The sequence below is a fragment of the Lontra canadensis genome, unplaced genomic scaffold, assembly GCF_010015895.1.
Source record: "Lontra canadensis isolate GAN:19392208 unplaced genomic scaffold, GSC_riverotter_1.0 scaffold4, whole genome shotgun sequence".
In the NCBI taxonomy this organism is placed as follows: domain Eukaryota; kingdom Metazoa; phylum Chordata; class Mammalia; order Carnivora; family Mustelidae; genus Lontra; species Lontra canadensis.
This window is the reverse complement of record NW_022630998.1, coordinates 33,032,356-33,051,919: the sequence shown is the minus strand read 5'-3', so window position 1 is coordinate 33,051,919 and position 19,564 is coordinate 33,032,356. Positions and strand designations below refer to the sequence as shown.

Sequence of the window (19,564 nt, the reverse complement as noted above, 5' to 3'; positions counted from 1 at the left end):
TGTAGAGAGGCAAAGTTGGTTAGTGGTTGCCTAGAGCTGCACAGGAGATGGCGAGAGGATTGGAGGAGGATGCTTAAGGAGTGTGGAATGTATTTTTTTGATGATAAGAATGTTCTATAATTAATGGTGATGATTTGTTGCTCAACTCTGTGAATATACTAAAAACCAATGAGTTGTACACTATAAATGGGTGAGTTGTATGGCATGTGAATTTTATCTCAATAAAGCTGTGTTTTAGAAAAAGTTCTTGGGTAAGGTAATGGTTGCCATCACTCCTGGGCACTAGATGTCACCATCTGTACTGTTGCCACACCCATACCAGCAAGTCGGGATTACAACAACGGCAGCCTATGCTACCCCAGAGAGAATGAGGATCTCTTCCGTGTCGTTTCTTCATCAGTGGCTTTCAAGGCAGTCTGGAATGGATGTGAAGATCATTATGGGGAGAATATCTGGCATGGCCCCCTCCAGGACCCACAAGGTGGAGGGTTTGCCAAATGGGAGGAGAGGTCAGATGTCTACTGGAACAGCATGAGGCCCTGGACTAGGCTTTCTTCAGGTTTTATTACCTGATCCTCAGAACGTTTAATACATAGTGTGGTAGATTTTGCTTTTTCTATGGATGTATAACACTTTTTAAAACAATGGAACAAACCAGCTGCTTATTATTTCCATAAAGACTTTAATTGGAGATACAACACAGAGCAATGACCAAATATAACCATAGGACATTGAGGTACCTTTTCCCCATGAAATATCACCTTAATTTAACGATCACTGTTTATTCTAGCTTTGACTTTCCATTTTATGATAAAAACAAGTCTTTAACTTAGGCCTCAACATGAGCTGTCATGTACATCTTGATATCTCTGCTTTGAGGTTTCCAGGCTCTATGGAAATCTCCAATCTGTTTGCATTATTAGAAAGTTAATTGCCTTTTAATTATTTAAGTCCTATATGCCTAGGTCAATCCTCCTTTGGAGATTTATGGTTCAACTCACAAGGGGGGCTACTTCGACCCTGGTCAGGGGGTGAAATGAGACTCAAGTAGTATCATATTGTCTTTTCTGGTAACTTGGAAATGGAGACAAACTTTCTATTTAGCTAGTTTTAGAAACAAAAGGTTTGGGGGGACAGGTCTCAATTTTTTGGAGATCTACTCCACTTTATTTTGATCTTTTCAGTAGTAGTTTGGGGGTACACTGAGTGACTTAGTCATTTAAGCATCTGTCTTCAGCTCAGGTCATAATCTCAGGGTCCTGTGATCAAGTCCTGCATCCAGCTCCCTGCTCAGTGGGAAACCTACTTCTCCTTCTCCCTTTGCCTCTGTGATCTTTTATGCTCTCACTCTCAAATAAATAAATAAAGTCTTTTAAAAAATAATATTTTGGATAGAATACTGGTTTTTCTGTTTTTAAAAAGTTGTTAGCTAATTTTTCTTTTGGTGAAAAAATTTCTAAATTTACTTCTGCAACCTGTCCAAGAAGAACATTAGCTAAAATTGCTGAGCATAACTTCGTGTCTGGGTTAGTACCCAGAAAAAAAAAAGTGCTCTTTAAAGCTAAATAAATGCTATCTGTCAAGGCAGGGAGTCTGGAATATAGAAGATGTATGGAGAGGAGATCCTATAGAGAAGGGAAGGGTAGGACTGTGAATGTGGGATCACTCAAGTGAGCTTCTAAAACTGTAAAACAATCCACCCAAAATAGAGCACATACAAGGAATGCCTCTGTTCCAGAATTCTGCGAACATCTCTTATTGTCTACACAGGGGTAAGAGAGTGAAAGCCATTTGACTCTATTCTGTCACTGGGAAGGCCTCTGTCCTTCATCAAGGCAATTCATGCCATCCGCCAGAGGTGAGCTTATAATGTTCTTCCTACCCCCTTCTCTTTTTTCTTTGAAATACAGAGGTTGAGAGAGGGAGATGCAATAAAATACCTTTCCAGAAAGCCAGGATTCTGTTTTTGTTTTTGGTTTATCTCTTAATCTCCCTGGGAAATAATTGTTACAAAAAACAACTAAGAACTCCAAGCAATTGTGTAGACTCTGGGACTGAAGGTGCTGGTTGGGGGCAGCCCTATTGAGCCATGTGCGGGAGAAACTGAGGAAGCTATGCTAAAGGAGACAGAGACAGAGAGACAAGATGCCTCATGGTTTTCTTCTTTCCTCTTCCCTCTGAGGCCTGGATACATCTGCCCTTGGATTCCATGAAAAATCTCTATTTCCTTAAGTGCCCCTTCGCCCCAACTTAAGCTAGCTTGAGGGCATTTGTTCTTAGCACCAAGAGTGCTTTAATCTCTCTTTAATATTTCTTTCTTTCTTTCTTTTTAAAGATTTTATTTATTCATTTGAGAGAGAGAGAGCACAAGCAAGGGGAGAAGGCAGAGGGAGAGGGAGAAGCAGACTCCCCACTGAGCAGGGAGCCCTGTGTGGAGCTCGATTCCAGGACCCTGAGATCATGACCTGAGCCTAAGGCAGACACTTCATCATTTGAACCACCCAGGGGGCCCTCTCCTTAACATTTCTATCAGATACTTTTTCTCCTGGAGTTCTTGGCTATACATGTGCCGTTCCTCAGGGATAGCCAAAAGAACTTCCTTAAGGTGGAGTCATGTCCCACATTTTCCAAAATACTTTTCTCCTCCAATAAGGAATCTTTTGGACGTCAACAGTTACAATATTGAAACCCAAACTGCCTTCCACTTCATCACCACAACTTACTGCCGGCGAATTTTTCAAAGCCTGCTTTAGATCAGGAAGAACTCATCTTTCTCATTCCCGTGCCTCCCTATTGCAAATATTTTAAACTCTGTGGAACATAGCATTATGGACCTGAAGAGAGCTTTCTGGTCACCTAACACAGACTTTAGCAGATACCATCCAGGTGCTGGTAGCTAAAAGTTCACGATCAATCTCAGTTTGACTTCAAGAGTCCCAGACTTCTTTGGATCTCTCCCGGAGTTGTTAAAGCCTTAGCACTCGAAGTTCTCCAGGATGTACTGGTGAGAGTGGCAGGGCCTCTTTGAACCACAGAGTCTGAAAGACGTGGGTATGTGTGGGAGCAAATGAAACTATGAGTGCACCAGGGTGTCATGTGCCCCTGGAAGAGAGGAGAGTGTGAACGGGTGTCCGTTCCCCTCCCCTCCTCTCAGGATCTGTCAGGACCTCCTGACCTGAGCAGGTTCATGGGCTCCTGCTGCTGGCCAGCAGTGCTGCTCCCCACTGATGGCTTCTTCCCCACACCTTTATTGGGGTGTACTGCCAGATGCACAAGTTAACTCTCTTTGTTTGGTGTTTCGTTTTACTTTTGAGTTAAAGCTGGGAGTGAATGTCAGTCTGCTCTGTACCTAGTTCACTATTGTCTTTCATTTCCTCAGTCGGGTGGTCAGGAAATGTCAAAATTTTCTTGTTAGAAATGTATTTGAATACATCTCAGGGTCACATTAAAATACCCTGTCCTAAAGCCCCACTGCAGTAATTGTGAGCTTTGAGCCCCAATAGGGTAAAAAATGAAGTTCCTGCCACCCCTGGGATGTACAGTTAGGAAGTTCTCTCAGTGCAGTTTGGTGAATAGCTTTTCTCTGAATTCAGGTTTCAACATGATTGTGGCATCTGGCACTAAAAAGGATTTCATTCTTTCTCTTATTTAGAGACTGTGTGTAATTTGTCTTTGGAATACACAGCACATACGCATAGATGTTTACTGAGAGAATGAGTAAGGATTGAGCAATCCAGGGAAGAATAACCAGAAAACTCACATTACACTTTCCTGAGGTAATCATTGTTAGAGAGATGCCTTCTCTCTTAATGACCATGTTCTGAGTAAATCAAAGTGGATCTATAGATCCTCAAAGTCTGGGCTTTACAAGGTGAAGTTAACATTGGAAAGGAGAAGGCAAAGAACAAACCTATGAAACATTTGTTATTTGCCAAGTACTGTACGAAGTATTTTACACGTGTCATTGCAGCACAGCTGCCTTAGAAAGTACATCTTAGTCTCCCTGTTAACTGAGGATGACCTTCAAGCTCAGGAAAGGAAGGGGAAGTAATATGACCAAGCTCACACAGCTAGGATGTGGTGAAGCCAGGATTTAAATGCAGATCTCTCTGAGGTAAAAAATGTTATTTCCACCATTATCCCATCTGTCTGTATCCCATGGGCTCAGTGCTGTGGTAGATACTAAGGTAACGAGACATGGTTTTTGTTGAAGAAACTTGTTGTCAAGTAGAAGGCCCACAGTAAATAATAATTGTAATAATGCAAAATAAAAATAAATAAACATTGTGGTAGAATTATCAGAGAAGTACTCAGTGAGCAGAGAATTCCAGTAGATCTCAAGTACTGTATTTCATCTGAGAGAGTGAGCTCACTAACAACTAGCCCAGTCACATTGTGATTTTCTAAAAACAACTTTCAAGACAGGGCTCAAACGGTACCCAGGGTTGATAAAAGTGTGGGTAAGGACGGAAGGCTCTTGTACAGGCTACTGATAGGAATGCAAACTGATAAACCTTTCTGGAGGGGAAATTGGCAACATGCATAAAAATCCTGAAAAAAGGGCGCCTGGGAGTCTCAGTCCTTAAGCGTCTGCCTTTGGCTCAGGTCATGATCCCAGCGTCCTGGGATCAAGCCCCACATCGGGCTTGCTCAGCCGGGAGCCTGCTTCTCCCTCCGCCCTGCACTGCTTACTTCTTCTCTCCTATCTCTCTGTCAAATAAATGAATAAAATCTTATTAAAAAATCCTGAAAAAATTAAGTTTAATCCTCAAATTCCTAAGGTTTTATTCTAAGAAAACAAATGTGAAGAGGTATATATGAGGGTGTTTGTCATAGCATTTTTTAAAAATAATAGTAAAAACTTAGAAATAGTGTAAATATTGACAGTAGGGTATGAGGTAAAGTGTTCTAGACGGTGATAGAATGCGGTGTTAAATATTAAATATGAAGTGATAGACCAGTAGTAGCTCTCAAAGTTTGATCTCTCAGGGTGTCCTCAAGATGAAAACTATTTCCATTGTAATACTAGCACGTCTGCAGTCTGCATTTGCCACTTTCACTCTTTCATGAAAGTATAGAGTAGGAAAAGTCCATTGGATTTTTTCTTTTTTTTAGATTCCACATTGCAACTAATCTTTAAAACACTACCACTTGTCAAGTTTGGTGTGGTATAAAGAAAAACGCCCACGGTAAATCTGAAAGTCACTCCTCCGTTTTTCAACTACCTATGAGAGGCTAGATTTTCTTCATATACTTTTTATTTGTTTGTTTTTTAGTAGGCTCCACACCCAGCATGAGCTTGGACTCACCATCCTGAGATTAAGGGTCACATCCCCCTTCTTCATATATTGCTGCTAAGAGAACATATCTCCATGTTGTTTTTTTGCTTTGTTTTGTTTTGTTTTTTTTTTTTTTTAAAGATTTTATTTATTTATTTGACAGATAGAGATCACAGGTAGGCAGAGAGGCAGGCAGAGAGAGAGAGAGGAGGAAGCAGGCTCCCCGCCGAGCAAAGAGCCCGATGCGGGGCTTGATCCCAGGACCCCGAGATCATGACCTGAGCTGAAGGCAGAGGTTTTAACCCACTGAGCCACCCAGACGCCCCGAACATATCTCCATTTTGAATGCAGACACAGATAAGAGAATTCAGCTGCCTTCTGTTAAGCCAAACATTTAAATTATTTGCAAAACTCTAAAATAATGTCACTTTTCTCACTAAATATTTTTGTTTGTTTGTCTTGGAAAATAGAATTAGGTTTTGTGAAATACATTACTGATGTTGACATGTAAGCATTACTTTATTTTAAAATGAATTAATAAAATTTTAAAATATTTGTTTTAATTGCTAATACTATAAAAATAAAAAATACAATCTACATAAACAAAAGCTTTTTGAAGTCCTCAATAATTTTTAAGAGGATAAAGTAGTTTTGAGACCAAGAACATTGAGAATAGCTATTGGAACAGAATAATAGCATGGGAGAATGTTTAGAATATATTTTTAAAAATTTAAAAAGCACATTACAAAACATACCATTTGTGAAAAAAAATTTTTTTTTGAAAAAGAACGTCTTTGGGTAGAACAAGAATGGAAGAAATCCACCAGTATATTGAGTGTTGGGATTATTGATCATTTTAATTTTTTTTGTTCTTTTCTGTTTTCCCACATTTCTCACAGTGAAATTTATGATTGACAATTAGGAAAAGTTCTTATTTTTAAAACAACATTAAAATCTTGACTCTTGATTTCAACTCAGGTCATGATCTCAGCGTCCTGGGACTGAGCCTCACATCTCAGCAGGGAGTCTGCTCCCCCTCATACTGCCCCTCCCCCTACTCTCTCTTTCTTTCAGATAAATAAATAAATCTTTAAAATTTTTTTTTACTTTTCACCTGAATTCAAATGAGGAATAGGGAGATAAGTGTTGCCTTTACTATGCTTTTTAAAACATTGTGCTAGATCTCATAAATACAATTTTTAAAAATTTTCTGGATTTTTCTGTCTTTGTGGGTGATGAATAAGAGAATGTTATGGGAAATTCATCTTAATCTTTAGAACTGCTAAAGATGTCTAAGTGCTTTAAATTCTTATAAAAATGATTCGGGGGATACAGAGTTTTACCTTAAATCTATTTATCCCAACATGGTCCCCCATAAAAGCAAATTAAACTATTGAATCTATTTTTTGCTGACTTCTACTTTTGAGATTTCACTGTCAGAAATGAAAAGACTAGAGCAAGCTACTGGCAAATTATTCCTAGTGTATTAATTTTATTTAATCTCTGTCTCTTTTTCTCTTTGGAATTTAAGAGACTTCCTTTTATGATGTTGCTTTTAATGTCTGCATTATTATATAGGTAAATTTTTTTTTTCTAGCAGTGGCATTTGGACCTGATGAGGGGATCATCAGCTAGGTAAAAGTGATCTCATTGTGTGGCCAGTGGTATCTCTGTGAGGTTCCTCCAAACAGGCCCAGAGAGCCACCCTCTATTCCCCCCAGCCTCTCTGCTGGTACATGGAAGGTCTCTCTGGAAACTTCAGGGCCAGACGTTTCTCACCCATACTTGTTCAGCTCAGAAGCATCTGCTGGAGTGAGGTCTTGGTGTATAATTTTTTTTTTCCCTTTAAAAAATGACAGGAAAGAAAAAATGTTGCCATATACTATATTAGGCACATGGACTTTTCATTTCATAGGAGAGAATGGGAGCTAACAGAGGAGCTGGGTTTTATCTTTCAATGTATTATTGTTATTTTCAAGACCAAAACCTAAGCACTCTTTCTTTGTTAGAAACCTAAGAAAAATTACTAGGGGTCACTAAGGAAATGAGGAAAACCGATCAAAGTTTTCCTACTTTGTGGAACAATTAGTCCTCATCCTCCATGCTTTTATGGAGTTTTAATTGTAGTATAAAAAAAAAGTCAGTGGAACAGCAGGGGAGAAGTCTATCCTGACTCACTGATTTATTTTAAAAAGATCCCAGCCTGACACATTCTTTTCAGATGAAGTGCTCTGTCTCTTGGTAACCACCCCTCAACCTTCACAGGAATGTGACAGCAGTGGCTGGTGGGGCACAGTTTCTGTTCTGTGCTAATACTCGGTAGCTCTTGAAGAATTCCAGTGCTAAAGAGCTAAGCCTGTGTTTAAGTCCTCACTGGGAATCCCAGAACACAAATGTTCTTATCCTCCATGGTTTTTCATTTACATGCCCAGCCAAGGTTAATGTTGCATATGGTTGATTGTTTTTTCCCCTCATTCTTGGGTCTATCTATACCGATGGTTCTCAACTAGTATAATTCTGAAGACATATTTGGTTTGGGGGCCAAATACTGTTAGCATCTGGTGGAATGAGGCCAGGGATACTACTAAACATTCTTAGCACACAGGACAGCCTCTCCCTACCATGACAAAGAATTTACATATCCCCAAATGTCAGTAGTGCCCCTGTGAGGAACTCCCAAGGCCACAAATAATTGATTTGCCCACATTTTGGTCTGAAATAGTCACTAAGCTATGAAACAGTGCTGTCATACCATAGTTCATTTATTTTGGTTCTCTAGACTTGGCACCTTTCTGCCCTTAGTTTTTTATAATAGTGGAGAATTTGGTGGATGAATTTTTATACTTCTCTCTGGTAGATTTAGACACTTGCCTGTAGTTTACTTAATTGAATCATGGCCCCCAACTCTTGGGCAGACCCTGAAAAGATAAATATCTCCTAAGTAAGTAAGTAAGTACGTACGTATGTATGTATGTATGCATTTATTGTTATTATTATTGTTTGTAAGAGAGAGTGAATGTGTGTGTGAGCTGGGAGCGGGGAGCACAGCGAGAGGGAGAGAGAAAATCTCAAGCAGGCTTCATGCCTAGCACGGTGCCTATGCAGGGGTCAATACCGTGACCCCAAGATTACCGCACAGGCTGAAATCAAGAGTCAGAGGCTCAACGAGCTGAGCCACCCAGTCACATCTTCCCAAGTATTCATAAGTTGATTGCTCACTTCAAAACCCAAACTACTCTTTTTAACTCTGGGGAGATCAATGGCTCCTATAATTCCAGAGTCCTGATCGGTCATACAACACTTTTCCCACTACTGGGTAGACATTTCCTACTTGAAGTAAATGGATAAGTTTATGATTATGGTCCACATATAATATTTTGGTTCAAGAGGGATGGGAGTCAGAAAGAAGAAAGATAGTCACTATTTTGAAACCTGGCACTGGCAAATGAATCATTTCTTCATCTACTCGTGGTTGAAAGTTTAGGCACTCGGTGACCCAAGTTATCTCAAGCATATGTGTACCTCATCATTAACTAGTTATCAGGACTGTCTAAAGCCCTGAGTGATGGGTATTTTGCAATCTACTTGGAGGTTATAGTGGCATTTGAAAGCATCTAAATAATACTAACATATATACCACTGGATCTTTCAATTTTCAAAATTAAACTTTTGTACACCCAGACAGACCCTATGGTTTCACAATTCCCCCCTTTTGTATTTGTTCCTTTTACTTGAATTGTCCACAACCATCCCTAAACTGGTCTTCCTGGGAAACTCATTTTTATTTTACAAAACGTGGTATCAGCCTTCTATTCTATGATTATATTCCAGACCCCTCCCCTCACATGTATTCACACAGCCTGCCCCAATCTACTCCAAAGTTAAAAAATTTCCTTCTCGTATATCCATGTCTGATGGCTTTTGCACATTCTGTTATCACATGTGTCAACTGTATTTTAATGCTCTCTGCTGATATATCAACATACTAGGGTTGATGTTCCTAGAAGACAGGCACTATATTATTCCTCTTAGTATTCTCATTACTTTCCGTATTATGAATACTTGTTAGAATTTGAAAATAGGGTTCCTAGTATTTATTTTGCCAGGCTCATTTTTGTTTTGTTTTTTAATTACAAGATATTATCGATTAACTGGGTTTGCTCTGATTATGGGACTGAAATAGTAGTTGTGGTAGTTAAGGGAGGCTTATCAATGTTAGATTAATATTTTACAAGCATGTTTTCATTTACTTGTATCATCAAATATTTCATATATATATATGAAAAAATATATATCTTTTATATATATACACGTGTGTGTGTGTGTGTGTGTATGAAGTGTTTTCTATGCCAAGTAGTACAGATGTTTAATGCTGGAGTGAGATGTTTCAGGATGACTGAGACACGTAGTTAGGTTTGTATTAGATAACACTAGCTGCTCCATCAAGAGAAACGAAATCTTGCCATTTGTAATGACGTGGATGGAACTAGAGGGTATTATGCTGAGCGATATAAGTCAATCAGAGAAAGATAATTAATATATGATTTCTCTGATATGAGGAATTTGAGAGGCAGGGCAGGGTTCATGGAGGGAACGGAGGGAACAAATGAAACAAGATGGGATCAAGAGGGAGATAAACTGTAAGAGACTCTCAATTTCAGGAAACAAACTGAGGGCTGCTGCGGGAGGATGAGGGTGGGAGGGATAGGGTGGTTGGGTTATGGACACTGGGGAGGGTATGTGTTATGTTGAGTGCTGTGATTGTGTAAGACTGAAGATTCACAGACTTGTAACCCTGGGCAAATAATACATTATATGTTAATAATTTAAAAAAAATGTTAACACTAGCTCCTGTAACAAACCAAATCTCAGTGAATTATCATAATAAAAGTTTCTCTTGAGCTTGTGTAAAAGTCCCATGCAGGTTTTTCTGGCTGGGCAGCTCTCCTCCAAGTAGTGACTCAGGGACTGAAGCATCTTACCTTTGTGGCTTTGCCTTTTTCATTACGTGGGATTTAATGTTGCTGTCCTTCAAACTGTGCATGGGAAAAAGTAGAGAGGGTCACAAAAAGTAGAGAGGGAGATTTTAATGATCCTGACCTAGGAATGGCATATGTTACTAGTGTTCACTTTCCATTGGCTAGAACTCTGTCACTTGGCTGCCATCGGGCCATACTTAAAGGAGGCCGGGAAGCATAGACTATTTGTAAGCTCACAAAGAAGAGAAACAAGCTTGCTGATAAGCTAGCCATCTCTGATAGCGAGCAAAGAAACAACTCTCTATATACAAAATAGAAAATAGAATCTGTTAGAACTTTGAAAATCTCACAGAACAAAATGGTAGACTGAGGAACTGGGCAAGAACTAGTGGAGTGCTAGGTGGGTCCAGAGAACAAGAAAGTCTGATTATCTGTCCTGGGGGCTGTGGATTTTCAGCCATCCAATGACGCTTCTTAAGATTCAAATTCCTGGGGGCGCCTGGGTGGCTCAGTGGGTTAAGGCCTCTGCCTTTGGCTCAGGTCATGATCCCAGGGTCCTGGGATCGAGCCCTGCATTGGGCTCTGTGGAGCAGAGAGACTTCCTCTTCTCTCTCTGCCTGCCTCTCTGCCTGCCTCTCTGCCTACTTGTATCTCTGTCTGTCAAATAAATAAGTTAAATCTTTAAAAAAAAAATCAAATTCCTGGTTGGGGTCGGGCAGGGTGGTAGCTGGGCCAGCAAGCTTAGTCTGCCTAGCTGCCTATTTCTGAGTTATTAGAAGATGGCAGGGCTGACAGTCCAGTGGCTTACTGTCCCATTCAGAGTGAAATCCAAATACTTCCCATGGCCTTTATGCCCAGGTGAACCAGCTCCCAGTTACCCTTCTGGCCTCACCTCTTGTTTTTCTCTCTCCCTTGCCCCGCTTCATCACACTTCCATCTTTGCTGTGTGTGTTTGCAAGCAGTCTCATCCGAGCGATGTTAGTAGTATTGTTTGCTCTGCTCTTTCTGCTGGTATTTGCATGCTTAGTCCCTCACTCTTTCAGATCTCTGCTTAAATGTCTCTTTAACTGAGAGGTTTTCCTTGACCCCCTGTACAGTATAGCACCGCAACTCAAACCATGGCCCTCAATCCCATTTTTCTGTTTTATTTTATTCATAGAACTTGTTGCTACCAAACATTTGTATGTTTGCTTTGTTTTTTCTCTGTCTTCCCCTATACTAGAATTTAAGCAACATGCGAGCAGGCACTTTACTTTGTTTACATGCAAGAGATCAGACACCAGGTGAGTGTCAGAGAAAGTGCTGGGATCCAGGCTTCTTTCCTCCTGTCAGCAGATCACTGCAGGACCAGCCTGAGTTGGCATGGCCCGAGGCTAAAGTAGCCTAAGCCATTGAAGAATACCAACTTTTATCTTTTTTGTACAATCTGACTCAGACTGTCAATGAGTATTCTTTCCAGCTCATGAACATTTTTGCCAAGGATATAATATTATTTATCACTGACCATGGGTAATGCATTTTTAATATTGGTCTATGTTGCTTATAATGCGTCATGTCAACCATTTTATTTCTGGAGTTGTGAAAACCAGTGCAAATAAAGCTGTGCTCAAGTCTGTGTGCTTGTAAAAGAAACCCACATGTGAATAGGGCATTGCTGAATGCTGACTGGCAGATTTCTCTTAGTCTGATTAGTCCACTTATCAGTTTATGGTGGATGCTCACAAGCACGTAGGTTAGCTATCATATCTGTTCTTGTTGTCAAGTGATGTCCTTTAGGCTTTGCCAACTGCTGTACTTGTGGTCATTTGTGTATATTGGTCTCTGACAAGTAGATTATTACATAACACCCTCTTCCCCCTGCCTAAATTCAGAGACACCTGATAAATAAATCAAAGTAATGGCACATAGAGATCAAAATGTCAACTTTATTACCAATAAGCTGATGATATCAAAGAATGTGGCTTAGGTATAGGATTACAATGTGTTTTCTAATACCACATCCCAGAAATAAACAGACTTATATACCCAGTCATGAATTCTGAGGACCTACTCTCCACAGGAGGGCCTGTTCTATATACTGAACAGTACAAGGAACAGAGTAAAAATAGGAAACAGTCATAGAGGGAAGCTAAGCCAGGTAGGAGTGTTATACTAATAGGTATCCTTTCACATGGAAAGAAATACCTAGAATGAGCAATTCGTGTCTCAGTTAATAATTTAAAGAAATTATTTTCATGTATTTTATGAGATTTTGCAGATTTGAAAAAACCTCCTTTTTTGTTGTTTTTTAAAAAAGATTTTATTTATTTATTTGACAGACAGAGATAATAAGTAGACAGGGAGGCAGGCAGGGGTGGGGGAAGCAGGCTCCCCACCGAGCAGAGAGCCCGATGCGGGGCTCGATTCCAGGACCCTGAGATCATGACTGAGCTGAAGGCAGAGGCTTAATGACTGAACCACCCAGGCGCCCCTAAAAAAAAACTCCTTTAAAAAATCTGAAAAGATGTGAATCTTTATATTGCACAATTTATTCATTCTCCCTTGTATAGATGAGCAGAAAAAATGTTCTCACACAACTGAGTGTTCTCAGACTGGGTTGAGAGAATGTTGATTGTGTCTGGCAACACTCTTATAGAGATGAGGGCTTAGCAAAGCACTTAATTTGCTTTACTGTGGAGCTGCCTCCAGGAGCAAGCCAAATACATTCTTAGATTTCAGAAGAATAAAATGAGGAAAAATTAACTTATTGTTCTGCCATAAATCTATAGCTGAGACCAAATTGGTTAATTTGAAGTGAACTATAAAGATCTTTTAGAAAATTTGTGACAAATGCTTATCTTGCTGTTAAAAAAAAAAAAATTGTGCCTAACACAGTGCCTCCTACATAATTGGAGTTTGGTAAATACTTGTTGAATGAGTGAATCTGGATTTTGGGCTTCAAAGTGAAATCAGTAAAAGTCAATAATGATTAAAGAAATTGTATAGTTTTGAAATTCATCTGAAACAGAAATTCTATGGGTATAAATGGAAATTAGTAATATACAAAAAAGTAATATAAACTCTTTTAACTACTTTCCACTAAACCTAATGGGCTAGAGTAACCAAAGATCCCCATTTTCTCCTTAAAACAGGCTGATGCCCAAGGTAAGCTAACCATACCTTGTAGCAATCCACTCTCTAATAAACTCATCATTTTTTAAATTATTAGGTTCAGTTAGCCAATGTATAGTACATCATTAATTTTTGATGTGGTGTTCAATGATTCATTAGTTGCATATAATACCCCTTGCTCATCACAACATCTGCCCTCCTTAATACCCATCACCCAGTTACCCCATCCCCTTTGAGTAACATTTTTACTAAGATCAGTTGTGACTATTCCAGAACTTACTTATTTACCCACTTATTTTATTTTATTCTATTCTACTCTATTCACTCATTTATAAGTAGGCTCTATGCCCACTATGGAGCCCAGTAAGGGGCTTGAACTCATGACCCTGAATTGTACTTGCTATTGGTATTACATGATTTAATTAAATATTACTAAACTGATGAACTGAATGCAAAAGTAGAAGAGCTGTTTTTCTGAAAACAAAGGTGAATGTTTTGGAAAAACTTCACAAGAGGAATGCTCATAAAATCAAAAAGACATGATTCCTCATAGGTAGTGTATAGCTCATAAGTAGTTTATAGCCTTGTAGAGCAGCTAAGATATATGTAAAAATAACTCTAATGTAGAAAGGTAAATGCCATAGAAAATTACATGAAGATTCCAGAAGTTTAGAGGAGGAAAATGACTTTTGGCTCAGAGAATCATTGACAGGAACATAGAGAAGTTGATATCTGAGCTGGTTTCTGAAAAGTGTAAAGTTAGCATGTACAGAGATGATTCATTCCAAGTAAGAAGAAGGATGTAAGCAAAGCCATGAGGCATAAAGCTGATGTTTGGTGGGAACACAGGGTTCATGAAGAGGAATAGAAGATAAAGGTAGAAAGATAAATGGGTTTCAAGAAGGGCCCTAACCCCACACTTATGAAATGTCTGGTCATTGTGAAAATAAGATACTTATTCTTTACATCCACAATAAATTTGAGTGGTCTTTAGTATACTTACAAAACAAGGACTTTATATTAAGATATGATAAACCTCTATAATAATTTTTTCATTCATGGATTCATGTGTTTTTTCCCCTTAACTGCCTAATAGCTTATAAGCTCCTCTTAACCTAAGCTATTTTGTATTACTTTTGTTGAGCAATGCATATCATTAATTTTCTGCTTAGGATATGGGTCTTCAATTAATTTTTGGTGAAAATGTTCGTTGTATAATTAGTGATTATGTTTTTAAGAACTTTTGGTTCTTTTTTTAAGCCCCACATAAAATACTAACAATTTGTATTATAAGATTACAAGCTTGTTTGATATTTTATAGTTTAAAAACATGCTTTTCAAAGTTCGCAATATATGCAAGATCAGATTTGCTCTATTATTGTCTTACAACAGTTGAAACTTAATGCACTTTAATTAGATATAGTAGGAAAAAAATTCTATCCATTACCTTTTTTCATTTGATACAATTTTAGTGCACTGTGATTGCTTGAGAGTGGAATAAATCATGAAAATCTAAGGTATTGCTCATAATGATATTCCCATGAGGAATGTCCCTTTAACTGTTGGTCAGAAGAAGGGACTGTTCATTCCAAGAGTATTAATCTTGAGCGATAGAAACAAAAAATAGTAATTATATTAGCCTTCAGATACAAAGTTTGAGGACCTGTTTCATTTCTTTAGATATATAGTTCTTTTCCCCTTAAGTAAAAATGAGTGTATCAATTAAAATAAAGATGATTCTGGGATAAGGGAAATCATTATTTTGGTAGCTCTACTTTGATGGCTAGCCATTTTCCTCTTTAAAAAAATTTCACTTTGGGTATGTATGTGTTTCCTTTCTTTGGTTTTCTCCCTCATAAAATGAAAAATATTATAAAGCCATAAGGCTCTTTCCGTTCATGACCAATAATTTAATTTTCAGTAAGTAACTAGTCTGTGTTTCAGCTAAAGTGAAATGGAAAGAGACAGGGTGTATCTAAGGAGGCTGATCACTGCTAAATTGCAAACACAAGAATTTTTTTATATAGTCATATCCCGGACCTTATCATTCATTTTGGAACTAAAAAAGTTAGATTTTTCCAGCACATTTAATAAAATTATCTCCTGAGAACTGATTTATACTAATACAATGCACATACACACAAATAAATTTAGAAAATATGTCAACTTAACAGTGAGATATAAAAATATTATCAGCAAGGATACCAAAACACCATTCAGGAATTATCATATCTCCTCCTCACTATACAAAGGGGTATGTATGTCACACAGTGAAAATACAAATTAGGGTTTATTGGGGGAAATTTAGAAATGGAGAAGAAGCAGAGCACATGAATTCTTCAAACTCTTATCCCACAAAGAGTCTTACTTATTCAGGGCATACTTGGATTGCTATAGAAAGAGTAGGGTTCCTGGAGGAGGGTGATGCTTATGTAATGCTGAACTTATTTATAGGGAGAGGGGGACATGAAAATAAAAGACAAGACTGAGAACTTTGTCAGAGGACTGGAAACAACTAAAAGAATGGAAATACTAGTACTGAAAAATACAATAACAATGACACATTTGATGGTTGTAGTAGTAGTTTAGACACACCTGAAGACAGAATAAATGGGCTGAATGATAGATTGAAAGAAATATGAAAATAAAGCATAGATAAGACACAATGAAAAATTTTAATTTATGAAAAACTGGAATCTCAGAAAAAGAGAAGAGGGACAAGGGACACAAGCAAGATTTGAACATAATATGGAGAATTTTTCAAAGATGATTAAAGACATCAATGTACAGATTTAAGAAGCCATACAAGCTCCAAGCAGGATAAGATTCCTAAGCACATGATAGTAAAACTTCTGAAAACTAAAGACAACAAGATTCTAAAAATAGCTGGGTGGTGGTGGGGAGAAATAATCCAGAATATCTTCAGAAAAGCAACATTACACTAAGGGTTGATTTATCAATGAAACAATGAAAGAAGACAGTGGAATGATATTTTTAAAGTGCTGAAAGAAAGTATCTTCCAATCTAGAATTTTATACCCTGAAAAAAATATTTTTCAAGAATAGAAGTATAAAAGACTTTAAAAAAGAAAGAGTAGAGAGATTTTATCACCACCAGATTCACCGTAAAGAATATACTAAATGGAATCCTTCAGGGAGGAGGAAAGTGATACCAGATGGATTGTTGGAAATGCAGGAAGGAATGAAACACAATAAAAAGATTCAGTATCTAGGTAAATCTAAATGAATACCAATAGTTTAAAATAGTAATAAATTTATATCCATGGGATTTAAAAATATTTATAGAATTAAAATATAATTACAGTAGCATATAAATTGAAATTAAGGTGGTTTAGGGTCTTTGTGTTGTCTTGGAAAAATTAAAAATACCAATTTGTATTAGACATTAATGGGTCAAGGATCCATATTGTAATCTCTAGAATAATCATTAAAAAAAATAGTAAAATGTAACTGCCAACCTGTTAGGGAAAATGGAATAATAATAAATAGTCAATCAGAAATAAGGCAAGAAAGAAGAGAAAAATGAACACATTAAAACCAAGTTGGTATAGTTTAATTAATATCAAAGTATGACTTTATTAGTATCAAAGCATATATAGGCCAAAATCATTATTTGCAGATAAAAGGGACATTTCATTATGATTAAAAATTAATAAAATCAAAATATATAACTATTCTAAATTTGCTTGTACCTAATCACATGGCTTCAAAATATGTAAATCAGGTATTAACAGACTACAAAGAGAGACAAATTCATACTTATAATAGATATTTGAACAGGTCTTTCTCAGTTGCTGACAGAAAAAAGCAGACAAAACATTTTAGTAAAGATAAACAAAAATTTGAATAAGATAACTAATAAGTCAAACTTAGCATATATAGAATTCTGCTAAAAGACTGCAGGACACATGTGTTTTACAAGAACACATAAATACTAAAAACAAACAGCTCCCCCAAATTTGGCCAAATAGCCATAAAACAAATCTCAACAAATTTTGAAGTATAACAATATAAATAATTCTTTGGTCACCATATTAAACTAGAAAGCACTAACAAAAAAATAGGAAATTACGTTGTGTTTTGAAGTTGAGAAAGACATTTTTAAATAATCTCTGGGTCAGATAAGAAATTACAGTGGAAATTCAAAAATATTTTGAGGTGGATAATAATGAAAATACTATATATACAAACTTTTATATGATACATCAAATTTTTTTCTGAAATTAATTTCTTAAATTAATACATTAGAAAAGAGGAACGTGGAAATTAATGATGTAAGAATCTACCTCAAGAAGGTAGAAAAGTAATTATAAGTTAAAGTCAAAGAAAACCGGAGACAAGAAATAATAAAAAGTGGACATTTATGAGATAGGAAACATCAATAAGGCCAAACTTTATTTGAAAAGATTACCAAATGATAACCTCTGACTGTTATTTTAAGAAAAGATACAAATAACTGATGTCAATAATGAAAAAAATAGATAGCATTTTAGGTCTTACAAAAATTTAAAAGATCCTGAAAGGATATTTTGAATAATCTTAATCCAGTTACCTTTTTTTTTTTTTTTTTTTAGAGGGAGAGTGAGAGGCAAGGGGTATAGGGAGAGGGACAAAAGGAATCTTAAGCAGGCTCCACACCAGAAGCTGATGTGGGGCTTGATCTCATAACCCTGAGATTGTGACCTGAACCAAAATGAAAAGTAAGACACTTAACTGACTGAGCTACACAGGTGCCTCAATCTAATGACTTTTTAATATTTAGGTTAAATAGGAAAATTTTTACAAATACAACATACCAAATTGCACACAAAAATAAACAGAAATTTCAGATAGACACATAACTATTAAATAAATTAAATTACTAATTAAAAATGTTACTCCAAAGACTCCAGGTCCTGATGACTTCAACAATAAAGTCTACCAAATGCTTAAGGGAGAAATAATACTATCTTCCATAAATTATCCCAGAGAATAGGGAAAGAGAACATTTCCCAATTTAATTTTTGAGGTCACAGTGATGAAACCTGATAAGCATATTATAAGAAAATAAATTACAGGCCAATTTTTCATGAACACAGGAGCAAAATTCCTAAATAAAGTATTAGTAAACAAATTCCAACATTATATAAAAGGTTTAACACATCAAAACCACTTGCAGTTTTTTCAGGAATTCAAGGTTGGTTTGATAACCGGAAATCAATCACTGTAATTGATATTAACAGAATAAAAGATATGGCCATCACCATAATTGTATAAAAATGCTTAATAAATTTTAACATTCATTTATTATTTTAAAAACTTTCTCAGCAAATAGGAATAGAAGGAAACTTCCTTAATCAGATAAAGGTTATCCTCAAAAGAAGGCAGAGTCTTTGGCACTCAGCTTTGGTATCAATCTATTTTTTCCTGATCTAACTCAGACCTGCTAAACCTTTTCCTTGCTCAACTCTGAAAGGGGCCAGAAAGTGAGCTACATACTCAGGTCATCAAGATGTGTCTGTCTTCTACATGGGAAGCCAAGTAATAATGAGAAGTTTGCTCTGTGAGAATCAGAGGAGAATGAATGACATGATGTTCATAGCCAATATCCATTAATTATGAGAAGCTGATGTATACATCTTCATATAGATGAGAACACTTGTGTTTCTGAATAAGAAATATATTTCTGAACTCTGTGCAGACCATTTTTCTTCTATTAAGGGAAATTATTTTTTTAGACTGAGTGTAATGTGAATACTTGGGCTGTGGTTTTACACATGCTAATATAGTCATTCTCTGATTCCTGTTGGCTCTGTCATTCTTCTATTCCTTTGCTTCTCTCTAAAAATCCAGACATCCCAAAATACTTTGGGTTTTTCAGTGAGCCAGGCTGACTTATTCATATGTACATTTTGCATATTCTGTGACATTTTCCTGGAATAACCTCTCCATCCTCACACCAGCTCCATGCCTCATCCATTTGGCAAACTCTTATTTATTCTTCAAAATCCAACTCAAGTATCTTTCCTCTGTGAAGTCCGCTCTTCTTTACATTGTCACTGTATCTTGCTTGTCTTCTAGAATAGTACTAACCATACTGTGTTAAAGTGTTTAGTTCTGTCTCCTTATTAGATTTTTAATTTCTTGAGAGAAGGTTCTGTGTCTTTATATTGTGTTTCAAGTATTTAAGCCCAAT

At 37.0% G+C, this 19,564-nt stretch overlaps 1 protein-coding gene across 2 annotated transcripts in view; it reads left to right on the top strand.

The window, feature by feature from the left end:
• The window catches only part of CMYA5 (cardiomyopathy associated 5), an 89,043-nt gene that overhangs the window by 12,443 nt on the left and 57,036 nt on the right, over positions 1-19,564 (top strand). Inside the window, exons 1-2 of one of the 2 annotated variants that reach the window (XM_032847756.1) lie at positions 7,219-7,223; positions 11,535-11,541. The exons of the other annotated variant lie outside the window; for it this stretch is intronic. The gene's annotated coding sequence lies outside the window, so the exon portion shown is untranslated. Of the gene's footprint in view, positions 1-7,218; positions 7,224-11,534; positions 11,542-19,564 lie in introns of those variants that run through there. 2 annotated transcript variants of the gene reach the window in all.